Source organism: Budorcas taxicolor, chromosome X (assembly GCF_023091745.1).
Source record: "Budorcas taxicolor isolate Tak-1 chromosome X, Takin1.1, whole genome shotgun sequence".
NCBI lineage: Eukaryota > Metazoa > Chordata > Mammalia > Artiodactyla > Bovidae > Budorcas > Budorcas taxicolor.
Genome location: NC_068935.1, coordinates 73510898 through 73532926, shown reverse-complemented (window position 1 = coordinate 73532926; position 22029 = coordinate 73510898). Strand labels below are relative to the sequence as shown.

The 22029-nt window shown below is 39.0% G+C and overlaps 1 protein-coding gene across 1 annotated transcript in view; it reads right to left on the bottom strand.

The window, feature by feature from the left end:
• The window catches only part of CYSLTR1 (cysteinyl leukotriene receptor 1), a 67414-nt gene extending 54226 nt beyond the window's left edge, over positions 1-13188 (bottom strand). Inside the window, exon 1 of the mRNA XM_052663679.1 lies at positions 13113-13188. The gene's annotated coding sequence lies outside the window, so the exon portion shown is untranslated. The remainder of the gene's footprint in view (positions 1-13112) is intronic.
• Between the last annotated feature and the right edge of the window lie 8841 nt (positions 13189-22029).

Genomic DNA, 22029 nt, shown 5'->3' with positions numbered 1-22029 from the left:
TCTCTTATTCCGGTTCAAAATGGGTCGTAAGCAGTGGAAACAGCTCGGAACATCAACAACGCATTTGGCCCAGGAACTGCTAATGAGCATATAGTGCAGTGGTTGTTAAAGAAGCTTTGCAAAGAAGATGAGATCCTTGAAGATGAGAAGCTTAGTGGACGGCTATTGGAAGTTGACAATGACCAACTGAAAGCAGTCACTGAAGCTGATCCTCTTACAACTATACACTATGTTGCTGAAGAATTCAACATTGACCATTCTATGGTTACTTGGCATTTGAAGCAAATTGGAAACGTGAAAAAGCTCAATAAGTGGATGCCTCATGAACTGACTGAAAATTAAAAAAAAAATCTTCATTATTAAGTTTCGTCTTCTCTTATGCAACGAGGAGCCATTTCTTGATCAAATTGTGACATGTGATGAAAAGTGGATTTTATACAATTGGCGACAACCAGCTCAGTGGTTGGATCGAGAAGAAGCTCCAAAGCACTTCCCAAAGCTAAGCGAAAAGTAGTGAAAGTGTTAGTTGCTAGGCTCCTCTATCCATGGAATTCCCCAGGGAAGAATACTGGAGTAGGTAGCCATTTCCTTCTCCAGGGGATCTTCCCAACCCAGGGATAGAATCCAGGTATCCTGCATTGCAGGCATATTCTTTATCATCTGAGCCACCAGGGAAGCCCCTTCCAAAGTCAAACTTGCACCAAAAAAGGTCATGGTCACTGTTTGGTGGTATGCTGCCAGTCTGACCCACTACAGCTTTCTGAATCCCAGAAAAACCATTACACCTGAGAAGTATGCTCAGCAAATTGGTAAGATACAGCAAAAACTGCAGTGTCTTCAGTTGGCATTGGTTAACAGAAAGGGCCCGATTCTTCTCCATGACAATGCTCAACTACATGTTGCACAACCAACTCTTCAAAAGTTGAATGAATTGGGCTACAAAGTTTTGCCTCATCGACCATATTCACCTGACCTCTTGCCAAACCACTACCACTTCTTCAACCATTTTGACAACTTTTTTTCATGGAATACACCTTCAGAACTAGCAGGAGACAGAAAATGCTTTCCAAGAGTTTGTCAATTCCTGAAGCACAGATTTTTATACTACAGGGATAAACAAACATTTCTTGTTATCAAAAATGTGTTGATTGTAATTGATTACTAAAGATGTGTTTGAGCCTAGTTATAATGATTTAAAATTCACTATCCAAAATCACAATTACTTCTGCATCAGAACAGTATGGTACTGGTGCAAAAATAGAAATATAGATCAATGAATCAGGACAGAAAACCCATAAATACGCCCACACACTTATGGCCAATTAATCTATGACAGAGAAGGCAAGACTACAAAATTTTGGAAAGATAGTCTCTTTAACAAATGGTGCTGGGAAAACTGGACAGCTATATATATATATATATATATATATATATATATATATATATATATATATATATAGTGAAGTTGGATAGTTCTTTGACTCAATACACAAAAATAAGCTCAAAATGGATTAAAGACCTAAATGTGAGATGTGAGACCAGGCAATAAAAAATTCTTAGAGGAAAACGTAGGCAGAACACTCTCTGACATAAATTGTAGTGGTATCTTGTTCAATCCACCTCCTAGAATAATGGATGTAAAAACAGAAATAAACAGATGATATCTACTTAAATGTCAAAGCTTTAGCACAGTATGGAAACAACAAATAAATTGAAAAGACAGCCCATAGATGGAAGTAAATATTTGCAAATGATGTGGCTGATAAAGGATTAGTCTCCAAAATCTACAAATAGCTCGTGATGCCTATAAGCATCAAAACAAACAATCCAATAAAAAATTGGGCTGCTGCTGCTGCTGCTGCTAAGTTGCTTCAGTCGTGTCCAACTCTGTGCGACCCAATAGATGGCAGTGCACCAGGCTCCCCTGTCCCTGGGATTCTCCAGGCAAGAACATTGGAATGGGTTGCCATTTCCTTCTCCAATGCATGAAAGTGAAAATGAATGTGAAGTTGCTCAGTCGTTTCTGACTCTTCGTGACCCCATGGACTGCAGGCTACCAGGCTCCTCCATCTATGGGATTTCCCAGGCAAGAGTATTGGAGTGGGGCAGAAGACCTAAATAGACATTTCCCCAAAGAATACATACAGGTGATCAAAAAACACAAGAAAAGATGTTTGGCATTGCTAGTTTTTAGAGAAATGCAATTCAGAACTACAGTGAACGTTGGTTGACACCAACCAGAATGGCTATCATCAAAAAATCCACAAACAATAAAAGCTGCAGAGGGTGTGGAGAGAAAGGAACCCTCCTGCACTGTTGGTGGGAATGTAAGTTGGTACAGCCACTATGGAAAACAGTATGGCAAATCCTTATAAAGCTAAAAATAGATCTGCCATCAGTTCAGTTCAGTCGCTCAGTCCTGTCCGACTCTTTATGACCCCATAGATTGTAGTCCTACCAGGCTTCCCTGGCCATACTAACTCACAGAGCTTGCTCAAACTCATCTCCGTCGAGTCGGTGATGCCATTCAACCATCTCATCCTCTGACATCTCGTCCCCCGTCTTCAATTTTTCCCAGCCGCAGGGTCTTTTCCAAGGAGTCAGTTCTTCACATCAGGTGGCCAAAGTATTGGAGCTTCAGCTTCAGCATCAGTCCTTTCATCAGGACTGATTTACTTCAGGATTGACTGGTTTGATCTTTCAGTTCCAAGGGACTCTCAAAAGTCTTCCCCAACACCACAGTTCAAAAGCATCAATTATTTGGTGCTCAGCTTACTTTATGGTCAAACTCACATTCATACATGAGTAGTGGAAAAACCAATATTTTGACTAAATGGAACTTGTCAGCAAATTAATGTCTCTGCTTTTTAATATGCTGTCTAGGTTGGTCATAGCTTTTTTTCCAAGGAGCAAGTGTCTTTTAATTTCATGGCTGCAGTCACCATCTGCAGTGATTTTGGAGACCATGAAAATAAAGTCTGTCACTGTTTCATTGCTTCCCCATCTAGTTGCCATGAAGTGGTGGGACTGCTGCCATGATCTTAGTTTTTTGAATGTTGAATTTTAAGCCAGCTTCTTCACTCTTTTCTTTCACTTTCATCAAGAGACTCTTTAGTTCCTCTTTGCTTTCTGCCATAAGGGTGGTGTCATCTGCATATTGAAGGTTATCGATATTTCTCCTGGCAATCTTGATTCCAGCTTGTGCTTCTTCCAGCCCAGCGTTTCTCATGATGTACTCTGCATATAAGTTAAATAAGCAGGGTGACAATATACAGCCTTGATGTACTCCTTTCCTAATTTGGAACCAGTCTGTTCCATGTCCAGTTCTAACTGTTGCTTCTTGACCTGCATACAGATTTCTCAGGAGGCAGGTAAGGTGGTCTGATATTCTCATCTCTTTAAGAATTTTCCACAGTTTGTTTTGATCCACACAGTGAAAGGGTTTGGCGTAGTCAATAAAATAGAATTAGATTTTTTTTCTGAAGCTCTCTTGCTTTTTCGATGAACCAGTGGATGTTGGCAATTTGATCTCTGGTTCCTCTGGCTTTTCTAAATCAGCCTGAACATCTGGAAGTTCTTGGTTTATGTACTGTTGAAGCCTCACTTGGAGAATTTTGAGGATTACTTTACTAGAGTGTGAGATAAGTGCAATTGTGCAGTAGTTTGAACATTCTTTGGTATTGTCCTTCTTTGGGATTGGAATGAAAACTGATCTTTTCCAGTCCTGTGGCCACTGCTGAGTTTTCCAAACTTGCAGGCATATTGAGTGCAACACTTTCACAGCATAATCTTTTAGGATTTGAAATAGCTCAACTGTAATTCCATCACCTCCACTAGATTTGTTTGTAGTGATGCTTCCTAAGGCTCACTTGACTTCGCATTCCAGGATTTCTGGCTCTAGTCTAACTACACCATCATGGTTATCTGGGTCATGATGATCTGTTATGAATAGTTCTTCTGTGTATTCTTGCCACCTCTTCTTAATATCTTCTTCTGTTAGGTTCATCCTGTTTCTGTCCTTTATTTTGCCCATCTTTGCATGAAATGTTCCCTTGGTATCTCTAGTTTTCTTGAAAAGATTTCTAGTCTTTCCCATTTTATTGTTTTCTCCTATATCTTTGCATTAATCACTTAGGAAAGCTATCTTGTCTCTCCTTGCTGTTCTTTGGAACTCTGCATTCAGAAGGGAATATCTTTCCTTTTCTCCTTGCCTTTTGCTTCTCTTCTTTTCTCAGCTATTTGTAAGGACTCCTCAGACAACCATTTTGCCTGTTTGCATTTATTTTTCTTGGGTATGGTATTGGTCACCACTTCTTGTACAATGTCACAAACCTCCATCCATAGTTCTTCAAGCACTGTCTATCAGATCTCATCCTTTGAATCTATTTGTCTCTTCCACTGTATAATCGTAAGGAATTAGATTTAGGCCATACCTGAATGGTCCAGTGGTTTTCTCTACTTTCTTCAATTTAAGTCTGAATTTGGCAATAACGGTTCATGATCTGAACCATAGTCAGCTCCCAGTCTTGTTTTCTCTGACTGTTTATAGCTTCTCCATCTTTGACTACAAATAATATCATCAATCTGATTTTGGTATTGACTATCTGGTGATGTCCATGTGTAGAATTGTCTTGTGTTGTTGGAAGAGCATGTTTGGTATGACCAGTGTGTTCTCTTGACAAAACTCTGTTCGCCTTTGCTCTGCTTCACTTTGTACTACAAAGTCAATCTTGCGTGTTACTCCAGGTATCTCCTGACTTCCTGCTTTTGCATTCCAGTCCCCTATGATGAAAATGATATCTTTTTTTGGTGTTAGTTCTACAAGACCTTGTAGGTCATCACAGAACTGTTCAATTTCAACTTCTTTGGCATTAGTGGTGGGGGCATAGACTTGGATTACTGTGATATTGAGTGGTTTGCCTTGCAAATGAACAGGGATCATTCTGTCATTTTTGAGATTGCACCCAAGTACTGCATTTCAGACTCTCATGTTGACTGTGATGGCTACTTCATCTCTTCTAAGGGATTCTTGCCCACAGTAGTAGATATAATGGTCATCTGAATTAAATTGGCCCATTCTGGTCCATTTTAGTTCACTGGTTCCTAAAATGTTCACTCGATGTTCACTCTTGCTGTCTCCTGTTTGACCACTTCCAATTTACCTTGATTCATGGACCTAACATTCCAGGTTCCTATGCAATATTGTTCTTTACAGCGTTGGACTTTACTTCTGTCACCAGTCATATCCACAACTGGGCATTGTCTTCACTTTGGTTCTGCCTTGTCATTCTTTCTGGAGTTATTTATCCACTCTTCTCCTGTAGCATATTGAGCATCTACAGACCTGGGGAGTTCATCTTTCAGTGCCCTATCTTTTTGCAGTTTCATACTGTTTATGGGGTTGTCAAGGCAACAATACTGAAGTGGTTTGCCATTCCCTTCTCCAGTGGATCACATTTTGTCCAAATTTTCCAGCATGACCCACCCATCTTGGGTAGCCCTGGCATAGCTCATAGTTTTATTGAGATACAAGGCTGTGATCCATGTGGTCAGTTTGTTTAGTTTTCTGTTTTCATTCTGTCTGCCCTCTGATGGATAAGAATAGATGCTTATGGAAGTTTCCTGATGAGAGAGAATGGCTGTGGGGGAATCTGGGTCTTGTTCTGATGGGCAGGAGCATGCTCAGTAAATCTTTAATCCAACTTTCTGTTGATGGGCAGGGCTGTGTTCCCTCACTGTTGTTTGGCCTGAGGCCAAACTATGGTAGGGATAATGGCAGTAATGGAGACCTCCTTTAAAAGGACTTATGCCCACACTGTTGTATTCAGTGCCCCTGACTCTACAGAAGGCCACTGTCAACCCATGGTTCCACTGGAGATTCCTGGACACTCACAGCAAGTCTGGTTCAGTTTCTTGTGGGGACATTGCTACTTTCTCCTGGGTCCTGGTGCACACAAGGTTCTGTTTGTGCCTTCGAAGTGTCTGTTTCCCCATTTCTGTGGAAGTTCTCTAATCAAATCCCACTGGCCTGCAAAGTCAAATTCCCTGGGGGTTCTCAGTCCTTTTGCTGGATCCCTAGGTTGGGAAATCTGTTATGGGTCCTAGAACTTTCTTAACAGTGTGGTGTGATAATTTCTCTGGTATAATTATTCTGCAGTTTGTGGATTGTCTGCTCCGTGGCTCTATGATGGGGCTAATCATGACCTCCTCTAAGAGGGCTTATGCTACATGCAGCATGTTCTGGGTCTGCTGCAGCCAGAGCCTCTGTCTCTGTGGCAGGCCACTGTTGACCCATGCCCCGACAGGAGACACTCAAACAGTCAAAGGCAGACTTGGTTCCGTCTCTCTGGGGCCTCTGGGTCCTGGTGTGCACAAGGTTTTGTTTGACCCTCCAAGTGTCTCTGGCAGGTTTGCAATTTGATTGAAAACATGATTTCGCCCCTCCTACAGTCTTGTTGGGGCTTCTCCTTTGCCTTTGGACATGGGGTATCTTTTTTTTGGTGGGATCCAACATTCTCCTTTTGATGATTGTTCAGCAGCAAGTTGCAATTTTGGAGTTCTCACAGGAGAAGATGAACACACACCCTTCTACACTGTCATCTTGTCTCATATGAGATCTACCATATGACCCTGCAATCTCACTCATGGGCATATATCCAGAGAAAAACATGGTCTGAACGGATACATGAATTTCAATGTTCATTGCAACTCTAAACAAGACATGGAAACAACCTAAAATTACATTGACAGAGATAAAGAAGATGTGGTTCATATATACAATGGAATATTACTCAGCCATTGAAAATAATGAAATAATGCCATTTGCAGCAACATGAATGGACCTAGAGAGTGTTATACTGAGTGAAGTAAGTCAGAGAGAGAAGGAGAAATATTATATGATATCCCTTATATGTGGAATCTAAAAATAAATGATACACATGAACTTATTTACAAAACCGAAGCAGACTCACAAACTTTAAGTAGAAGCTTATGTTTGCTGAGGTAAAAGATGGAGGGAAGGGATAATTAAGGAGTTTGGGATGGGCATGTACACACTGCTATATTTAAAATGGATAACCAACAGGGACCTACTGTATACAGCACATGGAACTTTGCAGAATGTTATGTGGCAACCTGGATGGGAGGGGAGTTTGGGGGAGAATGGATACAAGTATATGTATGGCTGATTCCCTTCACTGTTCACCTGAAACTATCACAACATTGTTAATCAGCTATACCACAATACATAATAAAAAGTTAAAATCTTTTAATCTTTTCAGAATTCACGTTGAGGCTTGTACAAGTATTGTAGAGTTAGTGGTAATGAAAGGATTGGATCCTATTGACAGGTCCTTAGAGTTGGAGAGATTGCTGATGCATAGAATGATGCCCTTGTCTACAATGTAATGTTGGGAGCTGAAAGTAACTGGGCTTGCTGCCTCAACAGGCATTCAATTTTGTTATGTATTTTATTCCCCTGGAGTAGACTTAAAACTCTTTCAGAAAGTGGTTTGTGTTTTCAAGTTGCTTTCATATTTACCATTTTAAAGGATCTGAAAAAATATCTCCATTTGTTCATTACCACATTCAATACATGAAGATATTAAGAAATACTGATGTTCAGGAACTTGTTAGAGAATAGACAACTTATTAGAAGCCAAGGCTAGGATGAACTCTCAGTTATCCTGGCTCAATTTCATTCCCATTTAAATTCATTCAGCGAGGTAGTTTAGAGCAGCCACTGTTAGGTGGCACCATTTATGACAAAGTTCAAACTGGAATACAGTTTGAAGAAAAGAATCATGCTAGCCTATGTTAAAATAACTTTGTATTTAATAAGTACTCACAGTGTATATGAGGTACTGTGCTAGTTACTGGTGGTCAGGGGACATTTAAAAGAATAAATTATCTGATACTTTTCCTCAAGACTTTTAAAAAATCCTTTGAAGTGAAGTGAAATTTGCTCAGTTGTGTCTGACTCTTTGCAACCCCATGAATTATACAGTCCAATGAATTTGCTAGGCCAGAATACTGGAGTGGATAACCTTTCCCATCTCCAGGGGATCTTCTTAAGCCAGGTATCGAACCCAGGTCTCCCTCATTGTAGGCAGATACTTGACCACTGAGCCCTTTGAGAGGAATTATATTTCCATGGTTCTTATTTTTCAAGACTGTCTTCTTCCTCTTGACTGAAAGTGTAAGTATTGCATGAATTTCAGTCTTTGGTCATGTCTTATATTTGACTCTTCTAAGCTGAGTAATTTTTACGATTTTGGCTGTTACACTCCCCAGACTTAATTTTTGCCTCCACCTCTTACCCTACTTTCATGTTCGGGGACATTATTTCCAACTATTCATTGGACATTGCTTTGAATTTTTGCCATCTCCTCAAACCCAGTTGGTCAAAACACTTCACCCTCAAATTACGTATTTATATAAACAGTAGTAACATCAGTGCTCAGATCCCATAGTTTCAAAATTTCAGAGACAGCTCTGACATTTCTTTCCTATGCTGCCTATATCTAGTCACTCACCAACTTTCATCGATTACTCTTAAGTTACTCTTCATTCCATTTCCACTACCACCAAATGGCAGTGGAAGAGCCTCGTTAACTGCTATTCTTTTCTCTCTTTTAAAAAAAATTAATTAATTTATTTTAATTGGAGGCTAATTACTTTACAATATTGTGGTGGTTTTGCCATACGTTGACATGAATCAGCCATAGGTGCACATGTGTCCCACCATCCTGAATCCCCCCTCCCATATCCCTCTCTAATCCATCCTTTTGGGTTGTCCTAGAGCACAGCTTTGAGTGCCCTGCTTCATGAAGTGAACTTGCACCAGTCATCTGCTTACTTATGGTAATATACATGTTTCAATGCTATTCTCTCAAATCATCCCACTCTCACCTTCTCCCACAGAATCCAAAAAGTTTGTCTTTTATGTCCGTGTCTCTTTTTCTGTCTTGCATATAAGGTCGTCGTTATTGTCTTTCTAAATTCCATATATATGCATTAATATGCAGTATTGGTGTTTCTCTTTCTGACTTACTTCACTCAGTATAATAGGCTCAAGTTTCATCCACCTCTTTAGTACTGACTCAAATACATTTTTTTTTATAGCTGAGTAATATTCCATTATGTATATGTACCAGAACTTCCTTATCCATTCACCTGCTGATGGACATCTAGGTTGCTTCCATGTCCTGGCTATTGTAAACAGTGCTGCTATGAACATTGGGGTACATGTGTCTCTTTCAGTTCTGGTTTCCTCAGTGCATATGCACAGCAGTGGTATTTCTGGGTCGTATGGCAGTTCTATTTCCAGGTTTTTTAAGGAGTCTCTATGAAGGAAACTATAAGCAAGGTGAAAAGGCAGTCCTCAGAATGGGAGAAAATAATAGCAAATGATACAACTGACAAAGAATTAATCTCCAAAATATACAAGCAATTTATGCAGCTCAATACCAAAAAAATAAACCACCCAATCAAAAAGTGGGCCAAAGAACTAAACAGACATTTCTCCAAAGAAGACATACAGATGGCTAACAAACACATGAAAAGATGCTCAACATCACTCTATCAGAGAAGAGGAAATCAAAACCACAATGAGGTACCATCTCACACCAGTCAGAATGGCTGCCATCAAAAGAGGGTGTGGAGAAAAGGGAACCTTATTACACTCTTGGTGAGAACTGCTACTCTTTTTAAGTGGTTTCTTCATCTCCAGTTTTCTATAAATGTACTCAGGCATGTGAAAATCTGACAGATTTGTCTACTAAAAATATTTTTATCATATCTTCACTTATTCAAAGTTTGCTAATATGATTTCACATTAAAAAGTGCCTGGAATTCAATGTCTAATAAGTTGGCCTTAAATTTCTATCCAGATTTATTTTGTGTTACCTCAACACAATCCCAAATCAGGCTCCTCAGTGTACCTTGTAGGTGTCAAACTCAGTCATGACACAGTATGCTTCTCACATTATTTCTGTGACTAGAATTTAATTTAAACAATGTATATTTACCACTTACTATGTGCAGAGAAAGTTTGTTCAGCATGGTTCCATATTCTAGATATTTTTTTAGACCTATCTCATTTTATCTTTGCTGTGACACCTTCTCCATTCATCCCAGCCCATTTTTTTTTCTAAATGCCTTTGCCATTAAAAACATAACACTGGTTTACCATCTCATATTTTTATGTTTTGTCATTCTTTATAAAAAGATTAATTAATTTATTTTAATTGGAGGATAACTACTTTATAATATTGTGATGATTTTTGCCATACATCAACATGAATCAGCCACAGGTATATATGTGTCCCCCACATCCTGAACCGTTCTCCCACCTCCTTCCCCACCCTATCCCTCTGGGTTGTCCCAGAGCACCGGCTTTGGGTGCCCTGCTTCATGCATTGAATTTGCACTGGTCATCTATTTTACATGTGGCAGTGTACATGTTTCAGTGCTATTCTCTCAAACCATCCCACCTTCACCTTCTGCCACTGAGTCCAAAAGTCTCTTTCTTTACATCTGTGTCTCCTTTGCTGCCCTGCATGTAGGATCGTTGGTGCCGTCTTCCTAAATTCCATATATCTCCCCACCAACATGGTAATTCCCCGAGAGGCAGGAACTACGTCTAACTTTACTTTGTGGTACATGTTATATTGAGCTCGATTGAAGATTGTTTAACTGAATTACAAGAGATTTGAGCTATTTTAATAAGAACATAAAAGTAACAAAATAGATCAGAATAGCAGTCCATGCAGAGCTATCTGTGTTACTTGGGAGATTATGATAGATACGCTTCATGGCATCAAATCCACAAGGTTTGATACATATCTTAAGGATCAATGCTGTTCCTTTAATCTCTTATTGTTAATAAGTAGTACTGCAAAGGAAAATTTATAATTTTCAGGACTATGGGAGATTTTTGCTTTTATCCCAGATAAATAGTTCCTAAAAAATAAAAAGCTTGACTAAAGATAGGAAAGAAAAGATAGTAGAAAGTGAAACTGATAATTCTGGGCTAGAAAGACACCTAAATGCTGAATTTGCACTGGACTCAACCTGCAAACTTTCTTTAACCTATCGTTCTATTAAATAGCTCTGCATGGACTGCTATTCTAATCTATTTTGTTACTTTTATGTTCTTATTAAAATAGCTCAAATCTCTTGTAATTCAGTTAAACAATCTTCAATCGAGCTCAATATAACATGTACCACAAAGTAAAGTTAGACGTAGTTCCTGCCTCTCGGGGAATTACCATGTTGGTGGGGAGATATATGGAATTTAGGAAGACGGCACCAACGATCCTACATGCAGGGCAGCAAAGGGGACACAGATGTAAAGAAGAGACTTTTGGACTCAGTGGCAGAAGGTGAAGGTGGGATGGTTTGAGAGAATAGCACTGAAACATGTACACTGCCACATGTAAAATAGATGACCAGTGCAAATTCGATGCATGAAGCAGGGCACCCAAAGCCGGTGCTCTGGGACAACCCAGAGGGATAGGGTGGGGAAGGATGTGGGAGAAGGGTTCAGGATGTGGGGGACACATATATATCTGTGGCTGATTCATGTTGATGTATGGGAAATTCACCTAAATGCTGACTTCGCACTGGACTCAACCTGCAAACTTCCTTTAACCTACCATTCTATTGCTTCCCTTGTGGCTCAGCTGGTAAAGAATCTGCCTGGGTTTCTTTACCAATGTGCGAGACCTGGGTTTGATCCCTGGGTTGGAAAGATCCCCTGGAAAAGGGAAAGGCTACCCACTCTAGTATTCTGGCCTAGAGAACTCCATGAACTCTATAGTCCATGGGATCACAAAGAGTTGGAGATGACTCACTTCTCTTCACTTCACCATTCTATTTGGGTTCATGGGCTGATTTATTTCATTTGCAGGAAGGGACTCACTAGTATAATCATTTAAATATCATGGGGACCTGGGAAACAGTTTTTATTAAGGGGATAGATGTAAATATAGTACTTTAGGTTGTTTACTTACAGTGTAAACACAGACTGCTTTTAGTTCTGATTGAACAATTAATAATAAAACAACAACAGAAAGTTTTCTGAATAATTTAAATAGATACCATAAACTTGATCTTGTTGTAGTAGAGATTATAAATTTAAAATTACCTTGAAACAAATTTCACCAACATATTTGAAATGCACTGCAATCTCAACTCTTTAGTTACATTTTTTAAAAATAATAGCCTGAAAAATCCTTTTTCTAGATTTCAAAATAATCAGAGGATTGGAAGGCAGAACCACTGAATTCAAGTTATTTTTTGTTTTTGTTTTTTAGCTATAGATGGAATCCACCAACCCATTTGTTTACTTTTGAAAACAACTCTTTGCTTCTAAGTAGAAGGATGCTCCTGGCCAAAGATTTTGATTAAAATATATGAAGTGGTAGGCCTGTTTAAACCTGGTATAAGTCAGATATGTCCAAGGTACTAAATCATCTAATTTCCTTATATTCATTTATAATTGTGAGAGCTTTCTATTTTCAGTTTCTAGTCAGAACTTGTGAATTCTAGTTGTGTGGCAAGTTTCCAGAAAATTTCTTAACCCCTTTGAATTTATTTTTTTTGCAAAACAGAAATAATAACACTTACCTGTTTAAATTGCAGAATATTGATAGATTCAAGTAGGATAATGAATATGAAACTACCTTGTGAAGATACCAAATCAGTCTTCACTACTGGGTTTACCTTCAGCCGTCACTGTATATTTTGTTTGTATGTCAAATAAAACTGCTACTACAGTTTAGAGAAACTCTACTGAACCCTTAATAAAAGATTAAAAAATATCCCTTACTTTTTTCACTTGATTGCCAAGGTGCTGGAGGCTTAGGGAGTGTTCCCTCTGTATTTTGCCGCATTGAACGCCTAACAGAAATGCTAAGCAATACTTGTTGACTGACCGATTAGATTATTGAATCTCCGTCCAATAAATAAAGCAGAGAGAATCATACTAGCAGCCCAATTTAAAGCAGACAAGGCAAATTATTTATCCTCAAACTCCTGGGAATTTGCTAAAATCTACCATCCACAGAATGCCTGGTTCTAGCACTGAAAAAAACATTGAAACTGCTTACCTGTTAACTTCAAGGTTGACAATTTAGGGTCTTTTTCATTCACTCTCAGAAGCAAGCTCCAGGTCTTCAGTAAATCCAATCTATCCGTCCCTTGGAAAGCTAATCATTGTTGGTCAGCTGTACAGTAAATATGAACACCCTGGAAGTCCTGAAAGTAAACACCATTCACAGTGTGCCTGCTCTTTTAGGCAAACTTCTTTGAAATGATGAGTTGTTGCTGTTTTCAAGAGGAGAGGAGGGCAGGGCACATATGCTAGCCAATGTATACAAATTCTTCTTCCTCTTTCAAATCAGTCCTCAAGTTGTTTAAAGCACGCCTCGATTTGGCTACTCTGGTTCAAAGTGGGGGAAGGGGAAGGCAGAAGGAGAGAAGAACAGAAACTGGACTTGCAGGTTGTTGTGTGTATAAATGAACTTTTATCCCTAGCTCCAGCAACGGAATCCTCAGGAAATCACACAACTGTTCTGAGATCTGTCCAGTTTAGTTCTCTCTGATTTATGATTTGGGGGAGTGGTTAGACTATTTGTAGGTGGAGAAATATATACCAGTATATGCTAATATAACTGTCAACATGTGAAACCTGATCTTAGGCAAGATAAATTTCACATCGCTTTCTCACTGACAATTACGGCTCTATCTACAGTCTAAGAATCCTTCTCCTTTCTGGTGACTTATCCCCTGAAAAATAAATGTCTTAGGTTGAATTTGGTTTCTCAAAATCCCCACAGCAATACATTACTTCTCTTGAATTAAAAATGATTTTTTTTTCTTTCTCTTAGACTAAGAGTGGTCTGGAATGACTGGCTTTTCTGTCTGCGGGCCTGTTTTAGGAATTTAGAAGGAATTTGTCTTTGGCTAGGAATTTGTCTTTGGCTAGGCTCTGGGATATTGGAGCTTTGGGATGCTCTGTCTGTTTCTGGATAAAGGGATATAGCAGTCTGTTATGTGTTGACTGGAACTCGGGGCAGCACCTTGATGTTATGAACCAAATGGATAATAATACCCTAATGTGAGTTGGTTACTTCAATTGTATTGAGTTATATTAAGATATTTCATCTGGGGATGGCATAAATATGTTCATATTAACACTTTGTAAACATAGCCCTATAACTAATAATGAATTTGTGTACTCAGTAAATCAGGAAACTAGTAACAGCCCTCTGGCCTGCTACCTGCTGTAGGAACAAAGGCCTGAACTTTGCATCTGTAGGTACCAGAATTATCTCATAGCCAACCTGGGGTCAGGGCTCTAAGGTTTCTTAAATATTAATCTCCTTTCATACTATTCTTGGTTGTGGTATTAGTTGGGGTGAAAAGTCATTCAACCAAATTAAAGAAGGAGATAACATTTGTATTCAAGATAAGACTCTAATCCTTTCCTGGAAAGTTTTACTAACTGAAATGATATTAGAAATAGAATTTCTTCAACTGAGTTTGGATCGCCAGAGATCTAGGGGAAAGTCTGTAAGAGAGACAGAGGATAAGTTACCACTTTGCCTCCGATATGGACTGTTACAGCCATTTTCAACTATGATGGAAGCGTAGTACATACCAGGTAAGGAAGGAAAAAGAAAGAGGCAAAATCTTTCAAGAGGACATCACAATAACTGTGGCAGAGATGGGATGCCCTGTTTGTGCCTCTGTGTACTCCCCCAGTTGTCTGTCCTTAGCTGTTTCTCTGCCTCTGGGATGGAAAAAGCAGTGCTCCACTGATCCCCAATTGTATTTTTGCCTTGTTTAGCTATATCAATTTATGCCATGTTTGTTATAATTGACAGCAGATTCTTAATCTCCTTTCCTCATCTCTCTATCGTTTCTTTTCCATCCTCTCTGTCTTCATTACATACTTGTCCTTACATTTTCTATTATTTTAGGAAATGATGAAGTATCACACCGATATCTCTTTGCTGTCATCTCTCTATTCTTTCTCATTTTCCCCAGACTCTTCCAGTTCTTAATTTTTTATTGAGGTGGAGAGGACCAAGAAGGGAATGGTGAGGAAGAAGGTGAATAATGTGCAGTTGGATGGGGACTCTGTCTTAATGGGGTAAAACTTGGGGAGAAGGTTATAAGATTTTCAGTAAGACAGCATTCATATATTAACTTTGTGCTGCAGGATTCATAGCTTACTCATAGAGCTGAAAAGGGCTTGAAAAATCATTTTGTTTAGACTTCTTCAAAAATTGAGTTCCTGAGGGTATGACACATCTGGTTAATCATTGTGTTCCTAGATGTTAGCTGATTGCCTTGTTTGGTTTGTTAAATAAATCTAGTTCAACTCTCTCATATTATAGATAAGGTAACTGAGGCCATAAGAGAAAGAGATTTTCTAAAGATGTTTATTTTACCACAAAATAAAGAAATATCACTTATTTTCTTTCAGAACTGAAACTGTTCCACAATTAATACTCACAACACTTTGAAAAGGTAGATAAAGAGTGTTACTATACTTACAGCCCAGTTCTATACACACATATACATTCACTCAAAGAACCTTGGATACAATGATTCATGCTTTAGTTCCAGCTTAGAGAAAATCAGAGACAATGAAAAGTATCAATCTAGTTGTGGAAATATGACTCTCATCACTCTCCCTATTTCTGCCCCAGGGCTTACCTCATGATATAAATCAATTTTGAGTTGTCATTTCTGGTGAGGCCACAACACAATAAATGAAAATTTTGAATAAGTTTGAATAAGCCCTGTAGGACAGAATGGTATAGACCACTTAAGGAGAGCTGGTACAGATTATTTAAGCCCCAAATCCCTACATTATTCTGTGCTGCCCAATGCCATAGTCACTAGTACTATGTGCTTGTGACAGTGAAAGTGAAGTCGTTCAGTCGTGTCCGACTCTTTGCGACCCCATGGACGGTAACCTACCAGGCTCTGCAGTCCATGGGATTTTCCAGGCAAGAATACTGAAGTGGGCTGCCATTTCCTTCTCCAGGGGATCTTCCCGACCCAGGGATTGAACCCAGGTCTCCTGCATTGCAGACAGACGCTCTACCATCTGAGCCACTAGGGAAGCCCCTATGTGCTTATTTAAACTTAACTGTAAATACATTAAATTATATTAAGTTAAATAGAAAATTCTGTCCTTCAATTACACTAGCCACATTTCAGATGCTCAATAGCCAACATATAGACAGTGGCTACTGCTTTGAACTACACAGATTTAGAATAGATTTTAAAATTAATACTTAGTTTGGAGTAAAGCATATCATCAGTACAAGGTCATATAAGTAAGTGCCAAAGTTGGGAAAGAAGCCAAGTTTCTAGATGCCTAATCAAGAGTAAGTAGATTTATTTCCACTTCCTTTGTATTTATTTATATTTCAGCGTGGGTCTACGGGCATAGTTGAGGCACACTAGTGTGTGTAACTTCATGTATGGGCTTTCAAGTTTGAGGAGGATGCCATCTGGTTAGCATGGATGAGAAAGGTCATTTGCATGGATTTGTAGAGTTCCTGCCTTTCTCCCTGACAGGACCAAAAAAGAGACTATATAGAAAGGTGCTATGAAAAGGAAAACAAAAGTTATACAAATGAAAGTTGTAGTAATGATGATAAACTCCAAGTTTATTTTTTCCTACTTAGTATTTGCCCCTGAGTCCAGCTGTAGATGGGTGTGAGTAGGAAAATGGGCTGTATTGGTGAGTCATTTTGGCAACTGATGTGAGAGACAGTCTGCTGTGTGCATGTGATCAGGGAACCTGGTATATAACCTGCAAACCTAGGAACTGGGGCTGGTTGGATTTGCCCCTACCTCAGACTTTACTTCTAAAGAAGATCAGTAATGGAAGAATTAGACAAAGACTTTTAGTGAGAACTAGGCCTTCTGTTAATTGAACGGATTGTGCAACTACTGAAAAGTGGGTCAAGTTTAGTTTTTTCTAAGAAAATGAAAGAAAACTTTCTGAGTAATCATTGTACTGTAAATTCCTGGTGAAAGCGTTGCTGTAACTAGAGACTAGTGTTGTTGTTGTTTGTTGTTGTTCAGTTGCCCAGTGGTGTCCAACTCTTTGTGACCCCATGGAGTGTAGCAAGCCAGGCTTCCCTGTCCCTCATCATCTCCTGAAGTTTGCTCAATTTCATGTCCATTGCTTTGGTGATGCCATGCAACCATGTCATTCTCTGACGCCCTCTTTTTTTTCTGCCCGCAATCTGTCCCAGCATCAGGGACTTTTCTAATGAGTCAGCTGTTCACATAAGATGACTAAAATACCTGAGTTTCAACTTCAGCATCAGTGTAGAGACTGGTGTACTAAGAATTATTTTAGGAGTGTCTAAGAAGTCCGCTGGAGAAGGCAATGGCACCCCACTCCAGTACTCTTACCTGGGAAATCCCATGGACAGAGGAGTCTGGTAGGCTGCAGTCCATGGGGTCGCTAAGAGTCAGACACGACTGAGCGACTTCACTTTCACTTTTCACTTTCATGCATTGGAGAAGGAAATGGCAACCCACTCCAGTGTTCTTGCCTGGAGAATCCCAGGGACGGGGGAGCCTGGTGGGCTGCCATCTATGGGGTCAGACAGACTGACGCGACTTAGCAGCAGCAGCAGCAAGAAGTCTGTAGATTCTCAAAGCTCCTGCTACACCAAACTTGCTAGCCTAGCCTGAAACACCTTTAAGTATATTTGAGTGAATATCGTCTATTCGATGTCTCTAAATTAAGAAGTTGCTCAAGAACTGGCTTTTATATGAGAGGTCACCCACTATAAATGGGGAGTCTAAGTGTTCTTATTAGAAAAGTGATGATAATATCAGCTCTGATTATTTCACAGCATTTAAAAGTCACAGAAAAGGAGAGCCATGAAAGGGCAAAGGCTTATTTTTATATCTGGAGCTGCTGCTGCTGCTGCTAAATTGCTTCATTTCTCAGGAGTATTTGTATGTGTTTACTGTGTGTATGGGCTAATAAAGTGCTATTTGTAAAACTGCTTTAGCCACTGAAGGGAAAACATTAGTTTAACTTGAAAATGGAATTCCATGGCCTGGGTTTATTGGGGCTTCATCACTTTTGGTGTGACCTGAGAGGGAGCAAGTCACTTGAATTTTCTGAGCTTCAGTTTTTCCCATTTGTAATTAATAATGGTAAAGGGTTAATAACCACCACTCTGTCACTTTACTGGGAATCAGAATGAGCTAACACATGTGAAAATGCTTGTGAACTGTAAATAGCTATATAAACAACCTCTTAATTATTTCCTAGTATTGGGGAAAATCCCCCGGGGATGTACTCAGAAGCTGTGTTTGGCGTGTTTCCTTTATCTCACAGGGACCAAACAGCTGTCTAAGCCAAGAAGGGAAATTGACTCAAATATTTGATTTTGGGGTCTAGCTCTTAACTAGCTTCACCTCTCTTACCAAGATAACTTCCCTTTCAAAAAATATAAGCAAGACTAGACTTGGACAAACATTTTGAAGCAAATAAAGCACATTTTCAATTACTTTCTTTTTTCATTTTTCCTTTCAGTACCCCCTTCCTGAGGGAGTAGAAGGTAGTGGAAGAAACTACATTCTGAGAGGTTGTATGCACTAGGGTTTAATAATATAAACTCTGGAGGTGGACAGATCTGGGCTGAATTTTGGTTCCACCATTTACTAATTGTGATCTTAGGCAAGTTATCCAAACTTTTGGATCCTTAGACTCCTGGTCTGTAATATGGGGCCAATAATTACACTACCTTATGCAGTTATTATGGGACTTAAGTGCAATAGTGCCTGGCACAAATTATGCTTCTAATACATATAGATTTATTTTTGTTAACATTATGGTTTTACTGACTCAGAGTTATTTAAAAAGTTACCAGCCAGGAATGTAACACTGTTTCAAAGAATGGTTTCTGGTTTGGAGCATTAAAAACTTTTCCATATCTTAGCTTTGCTGGTTTGGTGGTTTGTATAAGTGAATTCTCAGGCAATATTGGGCAAAAATCAGAATTTAAAATAGAATCTTGTTTTTTTTTTTTTAAATAACATTTTCACAGACTTTCCAATTTGCATTTTAGATGATTTTTCTTTTTACTTTTGCTTTCAAATGATCAGAAGTTCTTTACTTGACATTGATTTGTCTCCTATTAAATATGTTCTTTCCTGTTCTATCCAGAGGCCTCTCACCACTGGATAGTTGGTGCTTAGATTAGCTTGTTGAGGTTTTGACCTTGGCTAAAAAATAACAAAATAGATTTTTTTCCTGTGTCACAGGGCTAAGTTGAATCCTTAAAGTGGAGTATATATGGCTATGGAACAAAGTGTTTAGTTTAATTTCATGATTTTTAATTTGGAACATACTTTTATGGATCAACCTCAATTTTACTTGTCAGTTTATAGATTGCCCTTGGCATTTTAGAGTTGCATTTAATTTATTTCTTACACATAGAGAAAAATAGTGGACAAAGTTGTGGGAAGGGGACATATGTGAAGTTACTGGTTGGTTGAACACTTTCCTTACAGCAGGAAAATACACTTTTAGGATGAAGAGTAAAGGTTTATCTGGTGTTCAGGCACTCAAACCAATAGCTTTTATCACATCTCTTAAGATAGAGTCAGAGCTATAGTTTTTCAGTTTCTCACTGTTGATAAAATGAAGTCTGTTAAAGCACTTTGAAAATTGGAATGCATTATAAAATTCTGAGATTATTTTTTGTTATTAACTTAGTATTGCTTGTGAAATGCACTTGTTAGGTAATGTTGAACTTTCTTTTCTGCATTAAAATATTATTGGTACCCTCCCTCCACTGAAATAGTTCTAATGTCCACTTGATTTCTAAATGAGACATATTCTTGAATCTCTTGACTATTCCATATCCAGGCTGTCTTGAGTCCAATATCATTTAAACAAATGAACAAACAAGCAATGATCAGGAGCACTCAAAATGGTAAGTGTAATGGTCTGTCTTTTTGTTCCTGAGAAAAAGAGGCCTCCTCATTTCACTAATTTTGGGTTTACAACTGTCAGTCCTTCTTTTCCTTCCTGTTTTAAGGAGGAAGTGCTGATAGTATTATATATAAATAAGCACCCCCACGTTGCACAACTGTTGCCTCCTTTAAGACTTTAAGAGTTTCAGAAAGTCATGTTGTACTTAATACATAGTCAAGAGAACCAGTCAGATGAACATTTTAAACAAAGAAGAAAAGAAGCTAGAAATCTTGAAATCTCTCTTACATGCTGTGTGTCTTCTTGAGGGCATAGCTTATCTACCATGTGAAACACATGAAATTAACTCTAAACTTCTCAGTCTAGCTGGGTCAGCCCTGAGGAAAATTAGGGAATAAATAAATTAGGGAATAAATTAGGAGTCAGCCCTTCCTGGAGCTCTCTTTTCTCTATTTTATCTCTTGTGTGGTCCAGATATCTTCTTATGCTGACTGAGTTCCAACTTCTTGAAGGAAAGTAGATCTGCGAAATCTCTAACATTTCAGTGTAAATAAATTTAAATTGTTCTTTTTTTCTGAAATGAATTCATTTTATTTTAGTTATATAAAAGTATAAATATCACTAAGCAGAAATAAAATCAATTAAAAAATCATACATGATCCCATCATCTTAAAGTAACTCACTCTTAATATTTATGTGTATAGCTTTTTTTTGCTTTTTATTTATCTATCTATATATAGATATATTCATCAAAATAGGATTACACTATACATACTGCTGCTGCTAAGTCGTGTCAGTCGTGTCCAACTCTGTGCGACCCCATAGACGGCAGCCCACCAGGCTCCGCCGTCCCTGGGATTCTCCAGGCAAGAACACTGGAGTGAGTTGCTATTTCCTTCTCCAATGCATGAAAGTGAAAAGTGAAAGTGAAGTAGCTCAGTCATGTCCAACTCAGCGACCCCATGGACTGCAGCCTACCAGACTCCTCTGTCCATGGGATTTTCCAGGCAAGAGTACTGGAGTGGGTTGCCATTGCCTTCTCCAGAGAAACACCTACTCCTGCTTTATTGATTACGCCAAAGCCTTTGACTGTGCAGATCACAATAAACTGTGGAAAATTCTTCAGGAGATGGGAATACCAGACCATCTTACCTGCCTCCTGAGAAATCTGTATGCAGGTCAAGAAGCAACAGTTAGAACCAGACATGGAACAACAGACTGGTTCCAAATTACCTGGGACTCAAACCCAGCCAAAACCTTGCTTGGGACTCAAACCCAGCCAAAACTCTGCTTGGGACTTGAACCCACATGGCTGGGACTCAAACCCAGCTAAAACCCATGTTATCTGATTTCAGGACCTAATGAAGTTCAGGTTCTAGATGTCTCATCACAGAAGGAATTCAGTGAGAGACAAAGTGATAGGTAAGAAGTTAATTTATTCAGATTCAGAGAGAAGCACACTCCACAGACAGAGTGTGGGCCATCACAGAAGGCGAGTGCAGCCTACACTATACATATTGCTTATCAACTTGTGATTTTTACTTAGCAATATATTATGAATTTATTTCTATAATATTAAACATATTCTCTCTCTTCACAGGCAATCTGCTTATAGATCATTTACAGAGCAGTTTCTTTGTTGTGATTTTAAAAAGTCAGCCCTCAACAGGGTTTGTAAAAAAGATGAGGTAGAAACACACACTCACAAAAGAAATTAAAGAAAAGGAAAAAACAACTTAAAAAACTGTTTATGTTAATTGGCTGAGGAGCCAATGGGGGTGAAGCTACTATTTGTGGAATTATAGTTAAATGCTTCTGAGTCAGAATCCTACTCAGGAGGAATGACATGGCAGTGCTACAGAGCTTAGACTGGCATCAGATAGTCTATCCTCCTGCCCCTCATGTCACTCAACATGCTCCCACTGTGTACCAAGACAGGGTCTGGCACCCAGACCTGTCACAAATGGTGATGGCCTGGAAAGAAAGCCTATTCACTTGCCAGTCATGCAGAACAAGTTGGTGCGGAACATGGT